Source organism: Scyliorhinus canicula, chromosome 3, assembly GCF_902713615.1.
Source record: "Scyliorhinus canicula chromosome 3, sScyCan1.1, whole genome shotgun sequence".
Classification (NCBI taxonomy): domain Eukaryota; kingdom Metazoa; phylum Chordata; class Chondrichthyes; order Carcharhiniformes; family Scyliorhinidae; genus Scyliorhinus; species Scyliorhinus canicula.
In genome coordinates this window covers 239432241-239453657 of record NC_052148.1, presented here as the reverse complement: position 1 = coordinate 239453657, position 21417 = coordinate 239432241, and the positions used below count along the sequence as shown (strand labels likewise).

The following is a 21417-nucleotide window of genomic DNA, read 5'->3' as shown; positions in this document are numbered from 1 at the left end:
CTTCAATCAGATTGAAGTACCCTCATGGAATCACATAGGGCAGAATGTCAATTTAGCATTTCTCTGAGCCACAAAATGTGATTTGCACACACTCTGCTTTCTCCTCTCCTTGCAAGGGAAAAGAGCACATAACTCCAAGGACAAACTGTGGGCAGCCCTCCAATGAAAGCCACTTGATGGTCACTGGCAATGTGTACTCATCTCGTTCACTCAGAAGGAAGTCTTGGTCTAGGAGGATGCAGGTATCAGTCAAAAAAACTCCCATGGAAGCCTGTGCCCCATGACCCACTGATCCTCAGCTTTCCTGTACCAGCCTCCCCAAACAGGTGCTGGAATGTGGCAACTAGGGGCTTTTCACAGTAACTTCATTGAAGCCTACTTGTGACAATAAGCGATTATTATTATTAAGAAAGCTAGTCCTCTACCTGTAGATGTGTGTTGCGAATATCATCTCCTTCAAACTGGACCAAGTCCACCCCCTTAGCCCTGTGGAGGGGCACGTTGCTGAGTAGAAGACAGCTAATGTTGCTACTGATGTTGCTCCTGTTGCTTTAGACACTACTGTTGCTGCTGCTCATCCTCCTCATCAGGGGTCCACAAGTTGCTCCCATGCTGCAGTGAAGGCTCTCAGCAGGGAAGATTACATCATAGTGAATAAAGTTCAAGGGGTAGGTAAATGATTTACAAGAAGTTAGAAATCACCTGTGAAGCAGTGAAATCAAGCTCTCAGAAAAAAATACTTTGAGCACAAGCTTTTCACATAGGCCAGCCAGCAGCTGTGCAGTCTCAATGTTTAAAGGCTTTCAAGCCTGCCAGTTTCAGTGATCATTGGCTTCTCACTGTTCTCTCACATGTGGACCCTGGCAAGTTTAATTGAGCTTGGGAAACCTGTGCACTTGCGGCACCCACAATTCGTAAGTTATTTAAACATTTAAATGACTGATCAAACAGTTCGACAGGGGTTTGCTGCTCACTGGGAACTCAATCCGGTAAAACCCAGAAGTTAATGGTTTTTTGACGTGCTGACATTTTTAAGGGATTTAACCCCCACCCAGCTTGCCCACACACAAACCATCTCCTTGGCAGTTAAAGTTCCGCAGGAATATAAAACTGAATATATGAATTACTTTTAAATGATATACAAAAAGCAGAATAAAGATTGGGAAAGACAGTTTGGATTAAGGGAGAGAGAAATTCACAGAATAATACAGTGCAGAAGAAGCCCTTCGGCCCATCAAGTCTGCACTGATGCATGAAAGACACTTGGCCTGCCAACCTAATCCTATTTGTCAGGAATGTTTGTCAGGGCCAGGAATAATGTTGGCGTGGATCACAGATGCTCTCAGTACTCGTAAGTCTGTCATAGAGGACCTCCCAGTGGGCCACACCCACATTACACTACCTGCCCACCCCTCCTCTACCAGATTCCCCCCCAGGACTCCTTTAATAGGGAAAACCACCCCCAGGGGCACCTGCAATAGGGAGACCTCCCAGGGACTCCTGTAATATGAAGACCTCCCAGGGACTCCTGGAATAGGGAGACCTCCCAGGGACTCCTGGAATAGGGAGACCTCCCAGGGACTCCTGGAATAGGGAGACCTCCCAGGGACTCCTGGAATAGGGAGACCTCCCAGGGACTCCTGGAATAGGGAGACCTCCCAGGGACTCCTGTAATAGGGAGAACCCCCCAGGGAGCCTGTAAGAGGATGATCACCCAGGGACTCCTGTATTAGGGAGAACCCCCATAGACCCCTGTAATTGGGAGACCACCCCCAAGGTCCTCTGCAATAGGGAGAACCCCCCCCCCACCCCACCCAATGAAACCCCAATGCTTACAAACATCAACCACAACAAAGAGTGGTGTGCATTCCAATCATATGCTTGAGTGCACCTAGAATGCACCACTAAGAGTTACTCATCCATGAAGGGAGATGAATGAACCAAGGCTGCAGATGGTTTGTGGAGTCAATCACAGCCCACTACTAGAAAATAATCAATGGATTCCAGCTATTGGATTTGAGGGGTCAAGATACAGGTTACAGCTGTTCACCTTCCAGGAATGGGCAGGTGGAGTTTTGGGCCAAGTGTTACAGCTGTAATTTTCTTTCACTGCCCCTAACTGGACTGCTCTCTAGCTTCCAGACAGAGGGTCCCTTTTCTGGGGGGTGGTATCCCATTAGTCAGGGGGTCTTGGTGGATGGATTCCTTTTGGTAGGGGGTGGGGTCCCTATATTCAGGGATATCTGTGACGGTTCTTTTGGTTAAGGTAGTTACTTTGTTGCTGGGGGGTGTCCCTATTACAGGCATCCCTTGGGGGGGGGGGATCTCCCTATTAAAAGGGTCCCTGGTTTTGGCAGGTTGGGTCACTCAGCGAAGGCAGGGCACCCAGGCAGTCTGGTGGTGGGGGGCAGCTTTTGCAGTGCAGGGGGGTGGTTCGGGGCTGATTTGCAGTGTGGGGGAGGGGGGAAGGGGTGGCGGCTGGCCACGGGACTTTGCTATCAGGTCGCCCACTCCAAATAGCGGCCCAGTAACGGGATTCCCTCGGAAATCTCTCACATTCCTCACCATGCATAAATTTACATGGCTAGGGTTATGGAATTGCTTCCCGCTTTGCACTCACATGGGAATCGTAAAATGGGTGTAATTTTCCTCCAGAGGGAGAACAATAGTTCTCATCCCTAATTACTTTTTGAGGGAATGAGAAACCACATAAGTAAAATTATTTTTTCAGGACCAGTGAGGCTATTCAGCAATCTTATCTCTTACCACACTGTCAAAATTTTAGTTTCTCCTGAATGGACCAGTCCTTTGTTTTTCAGCTGTTTTTAGTGAGGAACTAGTGGAAAATTACAACAGGTTCATGTTATTACAGTCATTTAAACACCAAATCTAGATTGACTAAAACTGCACACCCTATAGAGGAGGGTCTCTCTAACAGCAGCTTCGGCATTTCCGCATTTACCTGCAAATGCATGCTCCAGAAATTAGCCCCAGTAAAAGTGTTAGTTGTCCCACTGTTATCCTAACTTGGCAGCAAGAGACCCCTGGGCCTCCTTGTGATAACAAATGCACATTTTACATAACATCAAAAAATACTTTGGGGCAGGATTGGAATAAGATACATTGTCCATGCATCTTTGAAAATCTACTCTGCCTCATCTTTGTTGAAGGTTTTTTAAAAAATAATAATAATCAATTTGGAAATGGCTAGGCTAGGTCAGCTACAACAAGAAGACTGTGCCACCTCCAGCAGTCTTGTTTACAGATCAGCAAGAGTGGCAGATATGATAATCAGTCCATCACTTCTGTCCTGTCCTTACACCACATTCTACTCGGGGAAATGGATTCATGCTGAAGTTCTGACAAAGTGTTAAGCAAGTGTCTACACACTCAAAATACTAACATGCTTGTTCTCACCACGGTTGCTTTCTAACCTGCTGAGTGTTTCCAGCATTTTCTGTTTCTGATTTCCGACATCTGCAATCTTTTGCTACTTATCCATTCTGCAGCTGAATGCAAATATGCAAACTCCTTCAAATGCCCCCTATTGCAAAGGAGTGAGTCTTGTGTGCTGGCCTAAATGTGCTTAAAGTTTATTTATTTTGTATACTTTCTCTTCTCCTGGCAGTTCTATGGGTACCTTCTGATATCTGGTTGTGAACACTGACAGTGATGATAACAAACTATTCACCTGCAGGGTTGGGAGGAGGGATTTCAGTCTGATCCTGTTCTCAGTTAACACTCATTCACACACACTTTAAAACAGGTTATGCTGGTGTAGCCACCTGGTATGGCCACTTCCAAAGGAAACATGGATACTTGCAAAGATTCAAGGGAAATATGACCATTACAGGATTCAGGCAAACTCAGAACCTGAATGTATATTTTTTAACAGAGAACCAGACAGTATCGAAACCCCGAGCCGATTTGCATTCTAATCACCCATTTCCCCAGGACAAAGGACTGGTACTCAGGTATCAGATACAATTCCGGACACATTGGCGCCACTCCCTTCACCCAGGAAGCCCAAACAGCCAAGGTCAATGACCACTCAGGACACGCCCAGCCATCAAGGCACCCGACCCTTTATTGGCTCAAATCGAAGGCAGTGATGGAAGCCTGCCGAATTATTGCATCCAAAGTGAAGTATCGTCCAAAAGAGCGCAAAACCCCAAAGGATAAAGAGAGACACTGCCATGTGTTCGATCTCTTTTGGCCCTGGCACACCGGCACTCTTCGGCCCGGCCTATACCTGAAGCCAACTGGAGCACCATGACCAGAAGCAAGTTCAAGATCAATGATCGCTACCAGACGGATAAGCCCAGCAGAACCGGAGTTACTTCTCCAGACCCAGCCACTCCATATCCTCTTGTTCCTCTGCCAAAGCCGGGTGCCTGAAAGTTAAGTACAGGTCATTGTAGTGTTCGGTGTAGTTTAGCTTGTCGTGTTTTTATGTTGCATGTGAGAGTTAATCTTGTGTGTAAATAAACCATTATTGAACTTGAACTAACTGACTGGTTGTGGGGTCTTTGATCAATATCCGGTTGAACCTTCTGGGTGGTATCATTTGATACCTGGCTACTCTGAAAAACAATATTACTCAATATTAAGAAGGGCAACATTATTGGCATCTCCGGTGCAGAATTGGCAACAGTTATTAGTGACGCTAGTGGGATAGTATTCCACTCATCAAAATTGGCAACACTGATAACGATCAGGAGCAGAGTTTCTTCTCATTGTCACATTCTAAATCAGGAATACTAAAGCCAATTGCAGCACCACACCACAACAACTAACATTTATCTACCCGTTAGCATTTATCCCAAGACGCATCACAGGAGTGTTATCAAACTAAATGTTGCACTAACCCACGTAAGAAACAACTTAAAATGGAACAACTTAAAAGGAGAAAAGTGAAATGGGTAACTTTGGGGAAGGAATTGGGGGGCCCAGGACCTTGGGAACTGAAGTCACAGGCGCCAATGGTGGAGCAATGAAAATTGGAGATGCGCAAGAGGTAGAATCAGAGAAACACCAACATCGCAGAGAACTGTGGGCTTAGCACGCTAAACATACTGAGCAATCACTAAAAGTTTGAAAAATTAAAACAAATCCTTATAACCTGTCAGGTAACTCACAACAAAATGAGCCATTTTACATAGAATTACGCAAATACATTATATGGGATTAATTGGCTGAAACCCAATACAATGTTCACTTGCAACAATAATTACTACTGGATGCTCTTTGTATGTGACTTATGTATGCCACGGATTAAGGTGACTTGTTGTCCTTAAAGGCGGTAGTGATGCATACATCGATGGATCCTTCAAAGGAAGCCAAGAGACACATGGAGGGAAGCTCTACGTTAATCTAAAAAGAGGACAAGTTGGGACACTCAGCAGGAGAATAAATAGTCAAGGGGTGATGAAATGTACAGGTATGGATTTGATGAGGCGGAGTAGCCTAGGGGAGAAGAACAAAAGAGTGCATCGTGACATGAGAGAAGAGTTAATAAGGTGTAAAGAAAAAAATCAGAAAAATATTGTAAATAGAGGTGATGGGGCAATTCAAACTTTTGGCACTGTTACAAATGTGAGATTTTATAACATGCTGCTGCTTTGGGACTGTGTAAAATGGAGGAATGAAAGGGGTCAAGTGACGTGTTCCGAATTCTGCTGTCAACATACCTGGGTGGCCTAGTTGTTAAAGACTAATGGAATGACTCAGGTTGTTTTCCTGGAGAGAAGGTGCAAAATGTTCACACATGTAGACGATGGCAAAATTAATTGTGATTATGCTGAATAGACTGACACAAAGTCCCAGGGTTGTATTGGGGCAACACATTGGTGCAGTGGTTAGCACTGCTGCCTCACAGCACCAGGGACCGGGGTTCGATTCCGGCCTTGGGTGACTGTGTGGAATTTGCACGTTCTCACCACGTCTGCATGGGTTTCCTCGAGGTGTTCTGGTTTCTTCCCACAGTCCAAAGATGTGCAGGTTAGGTGGAGCTACGGGGTTACAGGGCGAGGGCAGGGATAGTGGGCCTAGATCGGGTGCTTTTTCGCAGGGCCAGTGCAGACTCATGGCTGAATGGCCTCCTTCTGCACTGTAGGGACTCTGATTAAGAATAAAAGGAAGACACTGTGGATTCTAGAAATCTGAAATAAAAACAGTAAATCCTGAAAAGATTCAGCAGGTCAGACAGCATCAGTGGAGAGAGAAACAGAGTTAATAGTTTGAGACCATAAGACTTCTTCAGAGAGGGAAGGTCAGTGTCATGTCTGCAGACAGAGTAGTGTTCCGCAAAGCGGTCACCCAGTCTGCATTTAGTCTCCCGAATGCAGAGTAGACTGAATTGTGAGCAGCAATTAATGATGTATGGTTATACTTTAAACTGTCCATTTAATTCCAAGATGAGTTGGGGATCTAAGGGAGAGCTAATTTGCATTTCTCCTTGGATACAAAGCTCATACGATTTATATTAGTATGGAGATGGTCTTTGAGAGAGCCCATAGGAAGCTATTGCCGGATTGGCTTACAATGTGTTCCTTAAAATATCACTGAACCTCACAGAAAGGCCCAGTGTGCCAGAATTAGATGGGAGAGAGAATCAAGAGAAAGAGGCAGCATGTCTCTATGGTTCACCACGCAAGTCTCGGATTGAAGAGACCAAGGACTTAAATGAAACTGGAAGATTTGCCTAGCCTGAGCTAGTGAGAGAAACCCCAAGAATAATCCTCATGTAAAACAAATTCGGAGATTAGGCGTGTGATTCAGCGACCCTGTTGCACTTGGTGCAGATCCAGGCACAACGGGTGAATCGAGCAGGAGACCCAAATCAGGCTCCATGCCAGGCTGATCGGAAGCCACCCTCTTCATTCCACATGGCACAATCTGGATCTCGCCCTCATTATGAGATCCAGAGCTAAATATTATACCCGGTTACCTGATTTACCCAGGACTCACCGGCTGCACCTGGGAGATGTTGCCAAGATGCTGTTCACTACAGGTCCACACAAACGTAATAGCAACTGGAAGGTCTCCCGGGCCATTGGAAACTCCCAGGTTGTTGGGCGCAGGGCAGAGTGGTACACTGGCACTCCCCTGGCACCTGAGTGCCTTGGCACTGCAGGCCTGGCACTCCACCCAGGTTACTCTGGATACCCAGGTGGCATTGTTAGGATGTCAGGGGCACTGCCAGGGTGCCAGACGGGCAGTGTCAGAGTGCCGAGGTTGTCACTGCCTGGGGTCGAGGCCATGGGGGCTTTGACACTTGGAGAGGAAGGGAGGATTCCAGAGACCTCCCCAAGGTTGGGGGGGGGGGGGTAGGTTAAGGGGGGGGGGGTTAAAACATGTGGGAGGGGCCAGAAAGTGGAGTGAGGGAGGGAGATTCAGACAAAATGGTGCCCCGATCTGCGAGGAACCTTTCCTGCTGTCGAGCCTCTAACTATGGCCTCAGTGGAGAAAATCTTCCTGAGGCCAAAAAAACCGGCAAAGTGCCATTGACTAGCAGGCTACAACCGGCAAGGAACACCCCCGCTAAATGCTCTGTTCAGTTGACTTTAACTTCACTCTGATGAATAGAAATTATCTGGCTGGGAAAGGAAAAGAAGCAAAGCAATCCCTGGGAGCTAAGAAACACTTCAGATGGATTTCAGAAGAATAGAGTGGCTACTTAAGGGACACAACAAAGTATAAACTTGGAGGGAGATTTTCAGTTTCATTAAAGCATCAACAAGTGAATCTTTCTGCAGCTTAAAGTATAAGTTGCCTGTAAAATACCTTTTACTTGCTTGTTACAGTAATAGTCTTAAAAGTTGAAAAATTGTCCTGCAATTCCTTTCAGTTGGCCAGTGGAAATTTAATTTAGTTTTTGCAAGTTATTGGTCTCTACAGGGATCATAATAGCAAATGTAGAAAAGTTCTAAAGACGTGTGCAATTGCATTGGCAACAAGATATAATACAGCAACTAACCTGAAAGCAATTCAATACCCCTTTAAATAGTGTTAGTGGGAGCATCCTCAAACTGTTTAGCGTCACATTCAACTTTGAGGTCGAGTGGGTGTAGGCCGGAATGTAGCATTTGGAAACTGCAATGCTGGTGTCAAATCAGCATTGCATTTTGTCAGGCATAGAGCATAACCATTGATTGCAATGTGAACTGAATGCATCCTAAATGTACTGGCAAATTGAGAATTTGTGAGAGGGAAACACAATGCAGAGGTGGAAGGAGGAGCTCCTTTAGTCTTTATCACTTGCTATGCTTGAAGTAGTAAGTATTGAAAACTAGGAATGTAGAATGAATAATTTATTAAATTAATTATTTAAGCTAATTAAATTACTTCAAAAATACAACACTAAAACAAGTGAATTAATTATGAAAAAATGTTTATGAATTAAATTTATAAAACAAGTTTAAATCAAGGTGGCAGAGCAGAGGGTGTGGTGCATCAGCAGCATGTGGGAGTTTGTGGGCAGCAGTGTGATCCTAGATATTTGCACTAAGTGTCGGAAACTCAAGGAACGTCAGCTCAGAATTGTTATGCTGGAAAATGATTTTAAGTACGTTCACAAAAGACTATTATATTATCCCGTCAAATATCAAAGATCAATGCTATAACATCAATTGTCAAAGAAGGTAAAGATACCTTCCTGACTGGAATAAGATTTCATGAAGCTCCACCTCTTTTATTTTTGAAATATGATTTTTAAAACCGTCCACTGACTGGAAATTCTGCAAACTGGAATGAGTTAGAACAAAATTCAAGGCCAACTTCAACGAAAAAAAGTGCATTAGCCCAGGCTTTTACGATAGTCAATTTAACTCTGGCTGCGAAAAGCTTTCTGGTCTTGCAAAACAAGATTATTTTAAAAACATGACTACTGCAGTCAAACACACTCTAACCCCAGGCTTTTACCCTTAACTTGCCAGATGTTTATAATCCAATATATCTACAATCCTGCATTCGTCACATAATTGAATTCCTCTGAAATATACAGTCAACAGGCCTTTAAGAACTGGTTTGCCAAGCCACAGAGGCAGAGATCATCAGAAGAGAGAAATTTTGAAAAAGACTTCAGCAGAAAGAACAAGCTGAAGTGGTCTTTCTCTCTCTCTCTCTCTCTCTCTCTCTCTATCCTGGAACAAGTGCAGTAACTGAAGAACCTACCGACAATGCTATCGAACAGCACTTACTCAATAATGTTTAGTTTGGATTTTGCCAGGCTCAACCTAGATATTGTTCAGAACTTGATTCAAACATGGGCACAGGAGCTGAGGTGAGAGTGGCTTAAGGTAGAGACCTTGCATGCAACAGAAAGCAGCAACCCCCCACCCCGCACCTCCTTCCATGCTGGAGGGCATCCTATTGTGAAAATGTAAACATGCCCTCCAGCCATTAACTGGCCAACTCAAGCAAAATCACTACCGGGTGACTAATCGTAATATAATGCAGAACCGAATTTGGCCCCCATGCCAGGATCCCACCCAAAATGCAAAATCCTGTCCAATCTCTTTTATGGTGAGTAAACTAAACCTCATTTGTTCTGCTGCTTCATCTATTTTACTACAAATGTGCTGTGCATTTATTTTAACCACAATTCTTTGCATGGACCTTATTTGCTGACACTGTATTACAGTCAAACTGTCATTCACTCCCTCCCCCACCCGTCTTGACTGCAGTATGTAACATCTACAACATGCACTGCAGCAGCTCACCAAGGCTTCTTCTACAGCACCTTCCAAACACAACCTCTACCACCTAGAAAGAAAAAGTCAGCAGGCACGAGAACCCCACCACCTCAAAGTTATCTTCCAAGCCACAAAGAATCTTAACTTGGAAATATAATGCCATTCTTTCATTGTCATCAAATCAAAATATTGGGGTCAGGATTCTCCATCCCGCCAGCCGGCCAATGGGGATTTCCATTGTGGGCACCCCACGCTGTCAGGAAATACTGGGCATGAGTGCTCTGCTGACGTAACGGAGAATCTGAGAATCCAGTCCTGGAACTCCCCATCTAGTAGGACTGTTGGGGTACCTTTATCACATGGACTGCAGCAGTTCAAGAAGACAGGTCACCAACAGTTCCACAAAGGTAATTAGGGATGGGTAATAAATGTTGCCCTTGTCAGAAATGCCCACATCCCATGAATGAATAAAAAAGGAGCAAGTTTACAGCTCCTGTAGCTTCACTGGAAATATTTAAAAATAAGTTGGATATGTTTGAATATGTTGGCAGTTATTATTTGCATATCGAGGCAAGTGCGTATTGGAACAATTGATTAAATTTAGGGCACCGATGATTTTGAAAATTTTGGAGAGGGTGGAGAAAAGATTTGCAAGAATTAAGTCCCTCATCCAAGGAACCAGTTACGAGGATTGGTTGGAGAATTGCAGGTTAAGTGAGTTGGCCATGGTAAACTGTCCCTTAGTGTCCATGGATGTGCAGGTTGGGTGGGGTTATAGAGATAGGGCGGGGGAGTGGGCCTAGTTAGGGTGCTCTTAGTTGGGTCAGTACAGTCCTGAGGGCCGAATGGCTTCCCTCAGCACTGTAAGGATTCTATGGAAGCTAGAATTGTGCACCTTACAGAAGAGAAGGCAAAGAGTACATTAGGACATATCAATTAAGAGCATGAGTAGGTCATGCGGCCCCTTGAGCCTGTTCTGCCATTCAATAATTCTTTACTCCGCATTGCATCAGCCCCAAAACCATTGATCCCTTTGTTAGTCACTGTATCAGCCTTGAAAATATTCATTGAGCCTGCCTCCATTGCTCTCTACGGAATGAAACACCAAAAATCACAACCCTCAGAAAAAAGTTCTTCTCATCTCCATCTTAAATGGAAGAGCCCGTATTTTAAAACTGTTTCCCTTAGATCTAGTCTCGCATAGGGATAACATCATGTTTTCATCATCCTCCCTGTCAAGTCCCCTCAGGATCTTGCATATTTCAATAAAATTACTTCACAATCTTATAAACTCCAATAGATATAGGCGCAGCCTGTCTAATATTTCCTCATAAGATAGCATGCTCCCCTCCTGCCTCCCCCCCCCCCCCCCCCCCCCCCCCGCCCTCAATCCCAGGTATCAGTCGGGTGAACCACCTCTGAATGGCTTCTAACGCATTTATATCTTTTCTTAAATAAGTAGACAACATTTTCTCACTGTACCCTATATGTAGTCACATCAATGCCCTGTGCAACTGTAGGAAAACATTCCTGCTTTTATATTCCATTCTCCTTGTAATAAACAATAACATTCCAATTGCCTTTTTAATCACTTGCTGTACTTGCTTACTAACTTTTCCTGATTCATGTTGCAGGGCACCCAGATCCTTCTGTACCTCAGAGTTACGCAATCTCTCTCTATTAAATAATATGCTGCTTTTCTATTGTTCCTGCTGATGTGTTGGGTATGTTGGGTCTGCGAGGACTGCGTTTACCATAGCAGTGAGAGAGACAGGCTTCCAACACTTGGAGAAATGCAATTCTATTTTATTGAATGACCTCTGCTGGATGTTTAACCAACTGTTGAACATACTTAGACTGTGGGTTGACACTATGCTGAGTTGACTGGAGACCTGAGGCTAACCTGACCAGACTATCTTACTGCCACATGGTGGATGTTCGTGTTGTTGCTCACAGGCTCTGGCTGTCTCAGAGGCTGCATCCTAAGAGAGCGGGAAAACTAGTGCCCTTTGGCTTTATAGTAGCCGTGTCCTGTCTGGTGATTGGCTGCTGTGTTCTGTTGGTCATCCTGTGTGTCAATCAACGTCTGTCTGTGCACCATCATATACTTGTGTGTATATTATGACACCTGCTAAGGTGGACAAGTTCATATTTTCCTACATTATACTCTAACTGCCAGATTTCTACCCACTCACTTAGCCTATGAATGCCCCTTCACAGACTTTATGTCTCTTCACAACTTACTTTCCTACCTATCTTTGTCATCAGCATTTGGTCCCTTCATTCAAGTCATTCATATAAATTGAAAGAAGTTGAGGCCCCAGTACCAATCCCTGTGACACTCCACGCTTTGCATTATGCCAACCATAAAATGTCCCTCTCTGACTCCTGTTAGCTAAACAATCCTCTAATCATGCTAATATGTTACCCCCTACACCATGAGCTCTTGTTTTGCACAGTAAATTTTGATGTGGCACCTTGTCAAGTGCCTTCTGGAAAATTAAGTACAGCACTTTCACAGGTCCCCCTTTATCTACATTGCTTGCTACTTCCTCAAAGAACTCCAATAAATTAGTCAATCAGCATTTCCCTTTCACAAAACCATATTGACTCTGTTTGATTGCATGTTCTAAGTGCTCAGTTATGACCTTGTTATTTCCCTGTGGCAGATATTGAGCTAACTGGCCTCGTTTCCTGCTTTCTGTTTCTGCCCTTTCTTGAATGGAAGAGTTGCATTTGCTATTTTCTAATCTGATGAGATCTTTCCTGAATCTAGGGAATTTTGGAAAATTTAAACCAATGCATTTACTATTCCAGCAGCCATTTCTTTTAAAATCCTAGGGTGATGTCCATCAGGACTTGGGAATTGTCAGCTTTTGGTTCTAATAATTTATTCAGAAACCTTTCCCTCATTATTGTAACTGTTTTAAGTTCCTCCCTTCCTTTCACCTCATGATTCACAATTATTTATGGGATGTTATGTATATCCTCTACAGTGAAGATAGACACAAAATACTTCCTCTGATCATCCACCATTTCATTATTTTCCATTATTAATCCCCATTCTTACTCTCTTTGGGACCAACACTCACATACTCTTTTCCTTTTACCACCTGCAGAAACTCTTACTATCTGTTTTTATGTTTTGAGCTAGCTTTTTCTCATACTTAAATTTCTCCCTTCTTAATAATCTTTTAGTCATTCTTTGCTGTTCTTTATATTCTGTCCAACCTTTTGACCTGCCACTCATCTTTGCAGATTTTTCTTTCAATTTGCACTTCTTTAGTTAGCCACGGATGGCATGTCCTTCCCCGAGGGAGTCTTTCTTATTGGAATGTATCTTTTCTGAGTATTCTGAATTATCTCCTTAAATGTTTGCCACTGCATCTCTACAGACTTATCCTTTAACCTAATTTCTCAGTTCACTTCACAATGTCTCTATGCCCTCATAATTACCCTTATTTCAATTCAAAGCACTGGTCTTAGATTTACTCATCTCTCCCTCAACGTGAATATGGAATTCAATCATCTTATGGTCACTGTTACTTTGGGGCACCTTCACTATGAGGTTATTAATTAATCCTGTCTCATTGTACATTATCAGATCCAGTGTATCCTGCTACCTGGCCGGCGCTAAAACTTGCTGCCTTAAGAAAATGTACCGAAAACATTCTATGTACTTCTAGATTCTGTAGAGGCATTGGAAATCATGAGGGAGTCGTAAAAGTCTATAGGGGAAAACTATTCTCAGTCGTGTAAAGATCAAGAATCAAAGGTCACTAATTTAACATGATTGTCCAAAGAAGCAAAGTTGACATTAAAAAAAAAGCTCTTTTAATGCAGTAAGTGGTTACAATCTGGAATATCTTGCCTGAGAATGCAGTGGAGGCAGATTCAATCATGGCTTTCAAAAGGGAATTGGACAATTTTCTGAAGATTAAAATATTCGCAGAACCACAGGGAAAAGGCAGGAGAGTGGGACTAGCCGAGTTGCTCTCGCAGAGAGTCGGCACGGACACAATAAGCCAAAATGCCTCCTCCGTGTTGCAACCATTCTTTGATTCTCTCGGTGTCTCCTCGTCATCACGCTCTCCTGGAACTTGTTTAATCAACGTTGGGAGTTAAAGATGGAAGGGCTTGATGGACCAGTCAGCACCTCTTCCAGAACTTTATTTTCATAGTTTTCTAACAAGTATTCAATTAATATTGAGCTCCCTGCAGTGCAACAATAGTGTGCTAAGTTAGTGTCCCAAGTCACTAATTCCATGACTCTGCATTCCATCTTGAGCTCACCACAACAAATGTCACAAGCTTGCTTCTTACTTTGAGCAAATGGATGGCGAATGTTTCAACATGTTGATTTGGTCAATTAAGTCATATTAGAATCAAGACTCACCTAATAATGGTTACAGTGCAGTAGAAATCACCATGACTATCCCCAACTATTCTGAATATTACCAATATTCTGCAAAATTACACAAGAATTAGAAAGCCTTTGATTTGATCAAAAAACATTAAGGATTTAAGTAACATTAAGCAACATGACAAAATCCCACTTGATTCAAGAGATGAGGTTTCTTCTCGACATTTTCCCATCAATAATGCCACCATTGCAACACTGACCCACTCTACCCCGAATCCCTGTGTAAAACCGTTATTACTGCAAGGTTCAACATCTTTAATACTCTGCAGCAGCTTCTGTGCTGTCACCTTCCATAATTGCGACGTACACACTCTAAGTGTCACTGTCAGCGTCCTTCCCTGCAAAAAAACCCACTAACTATCCTAATGCTCATTCTCTGCCAATGACTTCCCACTTCCTACAAGTCATTTTCAAGATACTTTTCCTTCCCTCAGGCTTCCACCCTGTGTAATTCCCCACCTCTAAATTTCCTTAGCTTACTTCTTCCCTTAAGATTTTCAAGTCCTTTTAAAGACTTTTCATGCCAACAGCTGTCATAATATACATCCATGTATATAATGGAGTGCAGGCAGTGATTGACACACAGGATGACCAGTGAGCACACAGAACACAGCAGCCAATCACCAGACAGGACACGACCACTATAAAGCCAGAGGGCACCAGTTTTCCTGCTCTCTCGAGATCCAGCCTCTGAGACAGTCAGAGCCCGTGAGCATAGCCAGTGCAAACACCATGTGGTAGTCAGTAAGTCTGGTCAGGCTACCCTCAGGTTTCCAGTCAACTCAGCATAGTGTCAACCCACAGTTAGAACATAGAACATAGAACAGTACAGCACAGAACAGGCCCTTCGGCCCTCAATGTTGTGCCGAGCCATGATCACCCTATTCAAACCCACGTATCCACCCTATACCCGTAACCCAACAACCCCCCCTTAACCTTACTTTTTGTAGGACACTACGGGCAATTTTAGCATGGCCAATCCACCTAACCCGCACATCTTTGGACTGTGGGAGGAAACCGGAGCACCCAGAGGAAACCCACGCACACAGGGGGAGGACGTGCAGACTCCACACAGACAGTGACCCAGCCGGGAATCGAACCTGGGACCCTGGAGCTGTGAAGCATTTATGCTAACCACCATGCTACCCTGCTGCCTGAACATGTAAAATAGTTAGATGTTGAATAAAATCGTGTTGCATCTTATCAAGTGTTGGAAGTCTGTCTCTCGCTACACTGCATCAAACACAGTCCACATAGACCCAGCCTGCCCAACACATCAACAGCTTTCATGGTCACTCCTCAACTCTATTTTACCTTATTCTTTTTCTTTCCCACACTGTGTCCCTTTCATTTCCTTATCTGTAAAGCACCCCAGGACGACTTTCTGACAAGCAGAGCACAACATAATTGTGGGTTGTTGCTGCTGCTGGTCTGGTGATTAAAATAAATATATTTGTCTGAACAACTTCTGTAAAAACTCCTGTGGTGCAAATTTCAAATACACTGCTGCCAAAATCTGGACCCTTGCCTTCATCACAGGACTTTTCACAGAGACTTCATTGATGACAACACCTAAAGAGCTATTGAAAGGTTCAGCCAACTGGACAACTGAGTTGTATGTTCAGGAGATGTAAACTTGTCAGCTTTGGCAAAAACAGTTGATGGAAAATGTTTCCCCTTCCAAACATTAGTTTTACACTACCAGCCATTGGCCGTGTCTGCTCAAATTACTTATTGGACTGGAGTTATTTTTGTTCCCACATGGTGTCAAAATTCTTTAAAAGAAAAATAAACAATTAAGGTACCTTAAATATTGAAAATAATAATCCCAGAGAAATCATCATGGAAGGTCACTATGCAAAAAACAAGGTGATTCATTATGTGGAGAGAGAGGCTAAGTGTCACATTCTCCAAGTCACTGTCACAAATTTCACAGTGACTACTTATATAAGGTACTGGTCATAAATTAGGTGGCCTGTGTTTTCGTATTATCATAACTATCAGCATTGTAAGGGTTAATGTAGTGTCGAAGGTAGCCACTGAGGGAGCTACAGTTACAACTATATAAGGCAGTGTTGCTAATCCTTAGGGGAGGAGTGTATGCAGGAGATAGCTAGTGAAGGTCAGAGGAGCAGATAGTGTAAGTGATTGCAGATCATAGTTTAAACCATTGGTGAGATTAGCTGCAGATGAGTGTAGTTGGATGTTATTAATCAACTATATATTCTTAACGGGTACATGTCGAATCCAAGTTAGTAGTGTTAATAAATTTGTAGCTTTGTTTAAGTTAAAGCTATTTTGTGGTCTTTGTGAACACTACGCCAACCATCCTGAAATAAGCAACACAAAGAACACCACATAATATTGAAAACAATAATCTCAGAGAAATCATCGTGGAAGGTCACTATGCAAAATACAAGGTGATTCATTATGTGGAGAGAGAAGCTGAGTGTCACATGCTCCAAGTCACTGTAGCAAATTTCACAGTGACTACTTATGTAAGGTACTGGTCATAAATTAGGTGGCCTGTGTGACATCCATGTTACATGGTGGAGAAAGAACAATGATGGCCAACGTGCAAAAAAAATAATGGCAGGAGCAAAACAGGCACTCAATGATGTTAACAGGTCAATCTTTTATTTTTCTGTTTCCACATTTTTCTTCCATCCTTTTCTCCTGAATTAAATCTCACAGTGAGGTATGATGCCATAGCCACAGTAATCTTCAAGTAGCCTGCTCGGCTACAAGCAAACTGCAATGCCTCCACAGCTTGTACAATTATCCTGACAGTAGCCTGATCATGATATGCCACCCATTCAAGGAAGTCAGATACTTAGCAGTGATACTGAGGTGTGGTAATCACTGAACAAGTTCAAACTGACTATTCCATGTGAATTAATTGAGGCTACAGGCCCACAAATTCTATCTACTTCAAAGTTGTACTCAGAGGTGACCTGTCAATGGCCACGGATTTCACTCCAAAGTTTGCCAGCCAGGTTGCCTTGGTTTGCTGAATTAAAGGATGAGATGTGGAATTGGTGACTGGAAATTACTTTTGATGCAAATCCATTTCAATGCAAGTTTTCACATTGCTGGAGAAGATGAGGTTCACAGACTGAATGTGAAGGGACAGACATGAAAATTATGCTGGCTGATAGCAGCCGGCGATGATGCAGACAGCCGAGGACATTGGTCACTCATGAATGGGTGTTTCAGGTTGCAGAAATTCTATTTGATGCTCATTCTGTGCATCCCATGAGGAAAGGGCTGGAAAACATGGCCAAAATATTACCAGGCTTTGAAAAGTAATGAGACTCGTTAACCATATCCAAAAGGCTTCCCTGAATACTATGGCTTAATAGATGAAACTATGAACAAACAATGGCACAAAATATCTGAACTCCTCTTGATAGGCAAGCTAAAGAATAATCAGATAACCGTATAAGATGCATGGGAGCTAGTAGCTCAATGTAACAATCAATATTGCTACAATGAATAAGAACTGGAGAGCAAGAGTTAGTGAAAGATGTGGCTAGCCATATTTTATTCTAATACAACCGAGCACAAGAATGATAGAATTTACTGTGCGGAAGGAAGCCATTTGGTCCATCGAGTATGCACCGGCCCTTGGAAAGAGCACCCGAATAAAGCCCACACCTCCACCCCATCCCCGTAACCCAGTAACCCCAGCTACCCTTTTTAGACATTAAGGGCAATTTAGCATGACCAATCCACCTAACCTGCACATCTTTGGTTTGTACTGCAGTTATAGTTTTTGCAATTCGCAATGATATTATTGTGAAGTTTGGCAGTGTCCTGAAAGACATCAATGAATGTCTGAGATCTGAGATACTTCTGGCATCCAGTTATGTTGTTGCAAAGCTGTTTCAACGTCTATTAGGCGCTAAGATGTCAAGCAACTTAATGACCCAATTATCAAGTGGGAGCTGTGCCATGCTATCATTGGAAGGTTTTTTATCAAGTGTAGCACCTTCAATTGGTGCCAAGAGCAAGTGGACAGCATTACATATTAATGTAAAAATGCATTGTTGGCACAATTAGCCTATTCACAGATTCCAATTCTGAAACAAAAGTATCCCACAAAGTGTTAGCTCTCTGAGTCATGCTAAATTTCAGAAAATCAAAGATGGCATTAAAAAAAAGTTAATAAAATCCAATGTTATGCAAAACTCAGTGAAACCTACTTGTGACAATAAACAATTATCAACATTCTCTGAGACAGTAAAGAACACACTCACCTACCAGAACTATAGAAGAATGCTACCTTTGTTCATGAACAAAACTGAAATCAAGCAGAGATGTCAAGAGTATTTAAATTAACCATTGATTAGGTTGCCATCAATATGGATGAGATCGTTGTCAGAGTCACCATTATCACAATATGAAATTGATTCCCATAATTGCAGAGAATGGTGAAGACGTCAAATTAATGAAGCAAACATCCAGAAATTGATGGGATCTACAAATTCAGCAAAACAGACCAAAAAGAAGAGATGGTAATGCCCCAAAAGAATGCAATAAATCTGACCACTTCCAAGCAAAAGGGACAGATAAACGACCCCAGCAGATAATGGGCAATTTGATTGTTTTGGTAGATGGAAAAATACTTGCAAGTAACCTTCTCACATGCTTCAAAAGTGTGCACTAACATCACTGTAAATTGCAAATACCATACCTGCAATACACATGGCATCACTTCTGCTTGGTTACACTAGAACACAATATGGACAACCACATCTTTGACTAATTGTGGATCTACAGTAAGCCTTTCCTTTCTCACTGCAGCAATATGGAACAAAAATATGGAAAGAAAATATGAAAAGATTGTTACAGCGAACTAGCTGTAGCGATCGTTAGCGGGCTAGCTCTCATACGCCTCATACATCTCTCTGGTCATTCTTTAGTTTGTCTGACAAGAGCTCGGATATTTTGAGCAACTATTGTTTGTTGCTATTTTCATCTATTACTGAACTATGATACACAGAGACGCCTCTCAGGTATGGCTAGCATGCCTGGATTTTTAAAACCTGGTAATGTTATGCTCTCTTTCCCAACCCTCTCCTCAATGGTAAGAAATCTTACAAAACCAGGTTAAAGTTCAACATGTTTATTTAATGTATTATTCTAATACAACCGAGCACAAGAATGATAGAATTTACTGTGCGGAAGGAAGACATTTGGTCCATCGAGTATGCACCGGCCCTTGGAAAGAGCACCCGAATAAAGCCCACACCTCCACCCCATCCCCGTAACCCAGTAACCCCTAGCTTTCGGAGCACTGCTCCTTCCTCAGGTGAATGAAGATTCCACTTTGAGCGGCAGTTTGTCGGCAGGTGAAACCTGAGGAAGGAGCAGTGCTCCGAAAGCTAGTGTTTGAAACAAACATGTTGGACTTTAACCTGGTGTTATAAGACTTCTTACTGTGCTCACCCCAGTCCAACACCGGCATCTCCACATCTCCTCAATGGGTTAGCAGAATGAGCATCAAAAACAGTTGCTCAGTCGTTCAAGTTCTTATCAATTGATGGTGGATATTTACTGCTACCAGCCAGCATCATCGTGCCTGTTGCTTCAAACATGCAAATTAGGAGGAGTAGACTACCCAGCCCTCCGTGCCTGATCCGCCTTTTTACTAAGATCCTGGCTGATCTGTTGTAACCTCAACTCCACTTTCTTGCCTACTCCCGATAACCTTTCACTCCTTTTCTCATCAAGAATCTACTTAGCTCTGCCTTTAAAATATTCACAGACTCAGTTTCCACTGCCTTTTAGGAAGAGAGTCCCAAAGACTCACAATCCTCAGAGAAAAAGATTATCCTCATCTCTGGCCTAAATGGGCGGCTCCTTATTTTTAAACAGTGGCCCCGAGTACTAGATTCTTCCACAAGAGGAAACATCCTGCCCATATCAATCTTGTCAAGGTCCCTAAGGATCTTACATTTTTTCCAAACTCTTCCAACCTCCAGCGGGTACAAGCCCAGCCTGTCCAATCTTTCATCATAAGGCCAACCAAGGTATTATTGTAGTAAACCTCTCTGAACTGCTTCCAACATATTTAATTTCTTCCTCAATTGGGACCAATACTGTACAAAGTATTCCAGATGCGGCCTATTCAATGCCCTGTACAAACATAATCTCCCTATTTTTGTATTCAATTCTCCTCACAATAAATGATAACATTTTATCAGCTTTCCTAATAACTTACTGTATCTGAATACTATCCTATTGTGATTCATGCACTATGACACCCAGATCCTGAGCTCTGCAATCTCTCAACATTTAGGTAATATACTCCTTTTTTTCTTTTACCAACCAAAATGGCAATTTTCACATTTTCCCCACATGATATACCATTTGCCAGGTCTTTGCCCACATACTTAACCTATCTATATCCTTTCTCATCTCCTTGCTTCCTCTTCACATCTTACTATCAAACTATCTTAGTGTTATTAACACATTTAGGAACCATTCCTTCAGTCCCTTCCTCCAAATCATTTATATAAATTGTGAAAAGTTGAGGTCCCAGCACTGATCCCTGGGGCACACCACTCATTACATCCGGCCAACCAGGAAAAGGCCCATTTATGCCTACTATCTGTTTCCTGTTAACTAGCCAACCTTATATCCATGCCAATGTTACTCTCAGACCATGAGCTTTTAATTTTCACAATAACCTTTGATGTGGCACCATATCAAATGCCTTCTAAAATCTATGCACAGTCCATCCTTTATCCACAGCATATGTTATTTCTTCAAAGAACTCTAATAAATTGGTTAAACGTGATTTCCCTTTCACAAAACCATGTTGGCTCTGCCCGATTACCTTGAATTTATTTAAATGCCCTGTTATAACGTCTTTAAAAATAGCTTCAAGCATTTTCCCTATGGCAGATGATAAGTTAACTGGCCTGTAGTTTCCTGTTTTCTGTCTTCCTCCCCCTTTCTGAATAAAGGAGATACATTTACTATTTTCCAATCTAATGGAACCGTCTCAAAATCTAGGGAATGTTTGGAAATTAATACCAAAGCATTAATTATCTCACTAGCCACTTCTTTTAAGACCCTTGCATGAGGTCCATCAGGACCCAGGCACTTGTCAGCCTGCAGCTTCAACAATTTTCTCAGTACCGCTTCCCCTGACAATTGTAATTTTTCCCGTGTTCCTCCCCCTCTTCCAGTCCTGATTTACAGCTTTTTCTGGGATGTTATTTGTACCCTCTGCAGTGAAGACCGATGCAAAATATCAGTTTAGTTCATATATCTGCCATCTCCTTATTT

General features: G+C 42.7%; 1 protein-coding gene across 5 annotated transcripts in view; it reads right to left on the bottom strand.

Moving 5' to 3' along the window:
- The window catches only part of inpp4b (inositol polyphosphate-4-phosphatase type II B), a 1043608-nt gene that overhangs the window by 448350 nt on the left and 573841 nt on the right, over positions 1 to 21417 (bottom strand). The gene's annotated exons all lie outside the window — the stretch shown is intronic.